Genomic DNA, 7,940 nt, shown 5'->3' with positions numbered 1-7,940 from the left:
TGTCCATCGACAGATGAATGGATAAAGAAGATGTGTTACATATATACAATGGAATATTACTCAGTCATAAAAAGGAACGAAATTGGGTCATTTATTGAGACGTGGATGGATCTAGAGTCTGTCATACAGAGTGAATTAAGTCAGAAAGAGAAAAACAAATATCATATATTAACGCATGTATGTGCAACCTAGAAAAATGGTACAGATGAACTGGTTTGCAGGGCAGAAGTTGAAAGATGTAGAGAACAAACGTATGGACACTAAGTGGGGAAAGCTGCAGTGGGGTCGGGATGGTGGTGTGCTGAACTGGGTGATTGGGATTGACATGTATACACTGATGTGTATAAAACTGATGACTAATAAGAACCTGCTGTACAAAAAAATAAAGAAAATAAAATTCAAAAAAAAAATTAATACTAAACTTTCTTTGGGTTATTTGTATGGAAATATGTTAATATAAATGTTTCAGATATTACATGATATTCCTAAAAATCTTATATGTTCTGGTATAATGTTATAAGTCATAATTCTATTACTTTAAAATGTATATCTCAGAAATAACTAAATTTCCTTGTCAACTGCATTATTATGAACTTTCATCAAATCTTTAACCATGGTCATTTTTAAGTCTTTTGTCATTTACAGACAGTTCTGGGTGTACTCTGATGCTTCTGCAAAAATGTTCCTATAAAAGGGTTTCATCAGGCTTCCCTGGTGGCGCAGTGGTTGAGAGTCCGCCTGCAGATGCAGGGGACACGGGTTTGTGCCCCGGTCCGGGAAGATACCGCATGCCGCGGAGCAGCTGGGCCCGTGAGCCATGGCCGCTGAGCCTCCGCGTCCAGAGCCTGGCTCCGCAACGGGAGAGGCCACAACAGTGAGAGGCCCGTGTACCGCACAAAAAAAAAAAAAAAAAGGGTTTCATCTTCAAGGAATTCATGGAAAAGACTGACAAGTACAGGTTTCTGGTAATTGACTATACTGCTGAACTGAATGAATAAGCATTTTCAGAACTCTAATGGAAAACTGATGAATTCATAAAAGTGCTAACAAAAGATCAAGATGAAAATAAAATTAATTACATGGGACTGAGTGAACTGATGAGGATGATTATAATTTTTTTGACTTTGTTTGAATAAAAAAAATGGCTCTAGCTTGTAATAAAATCACATTTAAACACAGATCAGTTTATAACAGTATTATTTATAATAGCAAAAAAATCGGAAGTGACAAATATTGAAAATACATTTCAATGTCCAATAAATAATGGTATATCTATTTAGTTGACTTTGAAAATGGTCATTATAAAAACACAATAATACAGAAATAATATAGAATACATTTTATATACAATAATACAGAAAAAGAGGTTAGGATAATACAATATTTATAATAAAGATAACTAATATTTATTGAGCACTTACTGTATGCCAGGCACTGGTCTAGTACCTCATGCACAGTATTTTATTTAATCCTCACAACCCTGTGAGGTATGTATAATAACTATCCCCATTTTTATTTTTTTTAACATCTTTATTGTAGTATAATTGCTTTACAATGGTTAGTTTCTGCTTTATAACAAAGTGAATCAGCTATACATATACATATATCCCTATACCTCCTCCCTCTTGCGTCTCCCTCCAAACCTCTCTATCCCACCCCCTAGGTGGTCACAAAGCACTGAGCTGATCTCCCTGTGCTATGCAGCGGCTTCCCACTAGCTATCTATTTTACCTTTGGTAGTATATATAAGTCCATGCCACTCTCTCACTTCGTCCCAGCTTACCCTTCCCCCTCCCCGTGTCCTCAAGTCCATTCTCTACGTGTGTCTTTATTCCTGTCCTGCCCCTAGGTTCTTCATAACCATTTTTTTTTTTAGATTCCATATATATGTGTTAGCATATGGTATTTGTTTTTCTCTTTCTGACTTACTTTACTCTGTATGACAGACTCTAGATCCATCCATATCCCCATTTTTAGAGATGAAGAAACTGAGGAACAAAGAGGTTCATTAATATGCACTATCACTTACCATGTTAGTGAAAAAAGCAGAGTATAAATATACCAGAAGTGTTCCTATGTAGAAAACTAATGTATACATTAAAAAAAAATACTCAGTAGGAAGGTATAAAAATGACAAAAGCTACCATGTTATAGTGGCAAAATTTTTTTCTACTTTTTAAAAAATTGTAGAGGCCATTTAAGAACATAATATTATATATTAAGAAAAAATAATTTTATAGTGAAATTCACAAAACATATATACAAACTTTGTATATATATATAGATACAAACTTTTTAAATTAAGTACAGTTCCAGCAATTCTAGCAATATATTCTATTCAATGTATTCTATTCCTCACTCTCTTCACGCACTGCACACGAAGAAAGATAACCAAATTAATAATTGGAAAAGTATATCAATTAAGATTAAGTTCAGGGGCTTCCCTAGTGGCACAGTGGTTGGGAATCTGCCTGCCAGTGCAGGGGACACGGGTTTGAGCCCTGGTCCAGGAAGATCCCACATGCCGTGGAGCAACTAAGCCCGTGCACCATAACTACTGAGCCTGTGCTCTGGAGCCCATGAGCCACAACTACTGAGCCCATGTGCCACAACTACTGAAGCCCACGCACCTAGAGCCCACGCTCCGCAACGAAGAGTAGCCCCCACTCGCCACAACTAGAGAAAGCCCGCGCACGGCAATGATGACCCAACGCAGCCAAAATTAAATAAATAAATATACATAAATTTATTTTTTAAAAAAAGATTAAGTTCAGTTCTATCTAACAAAAAACTCAAATTCTCAGCTTAAACAAAATAAAAACGTATTTCTTTTACAAACAAAAGAAGTCTGAAGGTAAACAGTCCAAGGCTGATATGGCAGTCTGATAAAGTTGTCAACGGATCCAGGATGTTTTCAGCTCACCACTATGCCATCCTTGGAGCATGGCCCTCATGCCCCCATCCTTAAGGTCCAACCTCTGAAGACATCACATGATATGTGTTCTGTGTAGCAGAAGGGAATAAGTGGGGAAAGCTCACCTTTTAATGAAGCTTCTGATAAAACATATCACCTTCCACTTACATCTAATGGCCAAAACTAGTCACGTGTCCACACCTAACTGCTAAGAAAACTAGAAAATAAGGTCAACTGAATTTTGTTAATACAAAAGGGGGGCCATATCAAAACTCCAAAATTTTTTCCCATTTTTTATAGAAATGGAAAAGCCAATCCTCAAATTCATATGGAAATGCAAGGGGCCCAGACTAGTCAAAATAATCTTGAAAAATAAGAACAAAGTTGGAGGACTCACACGTCCCAATTTCAAAACTCACTACAAAGCTACAGTAATCAAGGCTGTGTGGTACTGGCCTAAGAACAGACATAAAGATCAATGGAATAGAACTGAAAGTCCAGAAATAAACCCGTATATTTATGGCCAATTGATTTTTGAATAGGGTGGTAAGTCCATTCAGTGAAAGACCTCTATTTCAAACAATATACAAAAATTAACTCCAAATGGATCAACAACTTAAATATAAGAGCTGAACCATAAAACTCTTAGAAGGTAACATACAGCAAAATCTTTATTTTTCATTCTTTTTTTTATATTCTTTTCCATTATGGTTTATCCCAGGAGACTGTATATAGTTCCCTGTGCTATACAGTAGAGCCTTGTTGTTTATCCATCCTAAATGTAAATGATACTGGACTTGGCAGTGACTTCTTAGATATGGCACCACATGCACAAGAATCAAAAGAAAAAATAAACAAACTGGACTTTCTGAAAACAAAAAAAATTTGTCCATCAAAAGACAATTATCAACAGAGTAAAAAGGCAACCCACAGAATGGGAGAAAATGTTTGCAAATCATATATCTGATACGAGATTAATATCCAGAATACATAAAGAACTCTTACAACTCAACAACAAAAAAACAAACAACCTGATTTAAAAAAATGGACAAATGACTTGAATAGAAATTTATCCAAAGAAGATATGCAAATGGCCAATAAGCACATGAAAAGATACTCAACACAGCTAATCTTTAGGGAAATGCAAATTAAAACTACAGTGAGCTACCATTTCACACATACTAGGATAGATACAATGAAAAAACGTAAAATGCCAAGTGTTGACAAAAATACAGAGAAACTGGAACCTTAGTACATTGCTGGCAGGACCGTACAATGGTACAGCTGCTTTGGAAAACGGTTTGGCAGTTCCTCAAGAAAAGTTAAACACAGAATTACTGTATGACCCAGAAATTCCACTCCTGGGTACACACCCCAAAGAATCAAACAGATACCTGTACACCAATGTTCGATGCAGTATTATTCATAATAGCCAAAACGTGGAAATGACCCAAATGTTTGCCGAAAGATGGATGGATAAACAATGTTGTATATATACATACAATGGTATATTATTCGGTTTTAAAGATAAATGAAACTCTGCTATAGGCTACAAAAAGGATGAACCTTAAAAACATTATGTTAAGTAAAATAAGCCAGATACAAAAGGGTAAAAATTATATGATTACACTTTCATGAAATATCTAGAATAGGCAAATTCACAGAGAAGGAATAGATTGCAGGTTACCAGGAGCTGAGGGGAGAAGAGAATGGAAAGTTATTGCTTTATGGGTACAGAATTTTTGTTTGGGGTGATGAAAAAGTTTTAGAAACAGACAGTAGTGGTGGCTGCAAAACACTGTAAACATAATTAATGTCACTGAATTAAATACTTAAAAATTGTTAAAATGGCAAATTTTGTTATATATGTTTTGCCACACACACAAAAAAACCTTAAATAAAAAGAACGGAGACAGAAAAATGGGGGAAACCAGAGGGATTACTGTTTTCTGTCCATCTCAGGATAAACACATACATGAATACACACACACACACACACACACACACACACACACACACACAAACATACACTCATGTGTAGTAAGTAAGAATTTCAGGCAGCTGCAATTTTCAAGGGTCCTTCCCTCCCCAGAGTTGTACCATGATTCCAAACTCATATATATTTCCAAGGCACTGGTAACAAGGAGTATTTAGAGTACATCCAACACATATACACAAACACAAAATAACCATAAGTTAAGTTATAACCAAATAGCACCAGAAATGCAACCACTATAATTGTGTTCATTCATCTTGTATTTTTTTTGTAGTAACAACCTAAAGAAAATAGTACTTGTTTAAATAATTTGTCTAAACACATGAATAAACTAGATAATAGCATTTGTATAGCCATTTCTGCTCTAGCCTAAAAACTCAAAGGAAAATTAGTCAAAAGTAAGCTGAGCTAAACACATTGGTTATCTATAAAACTCCATATCCAATATAATAGAAGAGAATCAAATATGTACAACTCTTTACATTCTGGAGGCTAGTATCTTCTACAAATGGACAACCTTTAAAGTAAAAGAAATATAAATCAAGTGAAACAAATATAGTGAAAGTCCTTCTGTGAAAGGACAGTAGTAAACAACCAAACATTTTCTTGGTGTTTCTCCATAAAGCATTCCAAATTTTCAAAACAAGAAATTCAGACTCCAACACAATTTGAGTCACATGCAGAGAATTTTAGAAAAAAAAATTAGTTAAAACAACTTTACCTGAAAATTCTTAGTGTTAATAAACACTAAACAATTGGGGCTTTTTAAAATCTAAGTAATTTCTATTTCAAAAACTATATAGTCCTGGAGCTTCCCTGGTGGCACAGTGGTTGAGAATCCACCAGTCAATGCAGGGGACACGGGTTTGAGCCCTGGTCCAGGAAGATCCCACATGCCGCAGAGCAACTAAGCCCATGCGCCACAACTACTGAGCCTGCACTCTGGAGCCCACGTGCCACAACTACTGAGCCCACACGCCTACAGCCTGTTCTCTGCAACAAGAGAAACCACCGCAGTGAGAAGCCTGCGCACTGCAATGAAGAATAACCCCAGCTCGCCGCAACTAGAGAAAGCCCGTGCACAGCAATGAAGACCCAACACAGCCAAAAATAAATAAATAAAATAAATAAATTTCTTTAAAAAAAAACTATATAGTCTTACAAAAATTATCTTTGTATATTTCAGAATTGAAATGTAAATTAGGTACTGCTGTAAAGGAAATATTACTACTGCTAGTGGAAAATTCCTTTATCATTTTCAAATACTAGCTATATTACATCATTTCCTTTTACCTCTTTCTTTTTTTTAAATGGGATGGTTAAAGTTGCATTTTTTAGTAGCATACCTAATTGAAAACAAAATATACTAGATTATCATAAATATTTCATTCTAACCCTAAGTAGCTATTTTAAACTATGGAAGTTGCTCTCTAGGAACTCTAGTTATATCTACTTTAAATTCTTTTGATTCTAAGTAAAGGCATTAAATCTAGAAACTAATAAGTGATCACCAATTTAAGATATAAATTTTAATTTATGGCTTTACTATTTTTAATGTTTTCTTTTTCCCTTTTAGATGAAATGCAACACTAACAGAATTTTTTAAGTATACAATCACCAACAAAATAAGTTACCAACAATCTGGAAAATAAAATTAAAATGACCTTGAACAACAGCGGTGCAGTCAACAAAAAAATCAGGAGAATAATCTCTAATGCAAGGAAACAAAGTATTGCAAAATTGTTTAGTCGTTTGGGCTGCTATAATAAAATACCACAGATTGGGTGGCTTATAACAACAGAAATTTATTTCTTACAATTCTGGAAGTCAGAACTCCAATACCAAGGTGCCAGCATGGTTGCTTTCTGTGTCCTCTCATGGTGGAATGGCTCACAAGCTCTCTGGGGCCTCTTTTATAAAGGCACTAATAATCCCGTTCATGAAGGTTCCATCCTCATGACCTAAGCACATGCCAAAGGCCTCACCTCCTAATGCCATCATCTTTGGGGGTTCAGATTTTAACATATGAATTTTGGAGGGACACTAACATTCAGACCACAGCAGCAATTCAATAATAATTTGTTTTAGGGTGTGTTTTTCAATATGTATCCTAATGTTCAAATTAAATAATGAAATCATTCCCTGAAAACCTGACCAGGAGTAGTTAGAAAGCTGACCAGTTTTCCACTTAGCCCTACTGCTCAGCAACTCCCTGAAACAAGCTTCTCTTAAACTGAGCCCTAAAACAGAAATGAAAAGGACAGCTCAATTATTTAGGCTTCAAAAAATTTTCTGTGAGATATTAAAATTACAAGAAGAATCTCATTTAATATGGGGCATTTCCTTGCATTTACAAGGTCCAACATGGATTTCAGAAGACTCAAGAGCAGGTGAGTACTGTTAAATAGAGCTACCCTGCAGCTGTGTATCTGACAAGTGTTCTGATGTCTGCTCTCACAGTACCTGGTCACTTACTAGTTTATAGAAGTGACAATTTCATCCATAATTCGTAACATTTGTGTAATTTAGTTTGTCTTTATTGCTCTGTTAGAGTTCTTTGTTGTGTGTTCAATTCCATAAACATTGAGTATTATGTGTGTGCCTTATGTAACTTTAGAAGGATCTGTTTATCATTAATGTAATTATATAGAATTTACCCTACATAGCTTTTTCAAGAATAAACTACCTTTTCCTACAATAAAGACTATTTATAAATTGCCATCTATAAGAACACAGCAATCACTAAAGAAGAAAAAAAGACTGATCTGCTCAAAGATAAATTTTAACTGATAAATTTTAAATCTTCTATTTACTGTATCCAGTTTTCAGCTCCTCATTTAAAGACTTGGAAAAAAGTTTGAAAATGAGATCAATGAGGAAGGATTAAAGGAACAGGGACTTCATAATTCTTCAAAAACTAATACTATTTTTTAAGTTTTCATGTTTATTAGTTATTCATAAACACAGATTCAATTGCCAATTAAGGTTCAAGAAAAACACCAGGCCCCAGTTAAGTACCATCACCCTCAC

The sequence above is a fragment of the Lipotes vexillifer genome, unplaced genomic scaffold (assembly GCF_000442215.2).
Source record: "Lipotes vexillifer unplaced genomic scaffold, Lipotes_vexillifer_v1.1 scaffold1705, whole genome shotgun sequence".
Classification (NCBI taxonomy): Eukaryota; Metazoa; Chordata; class Mammalia; order Artiodactyla; family Lipotidae; genus Lipotes; species Lipotes vexillifer.
The sequence above is the reverse complement of the archived record's forward strand: the minus strand, read 5'-3'. Positions refer to the sequence as shown.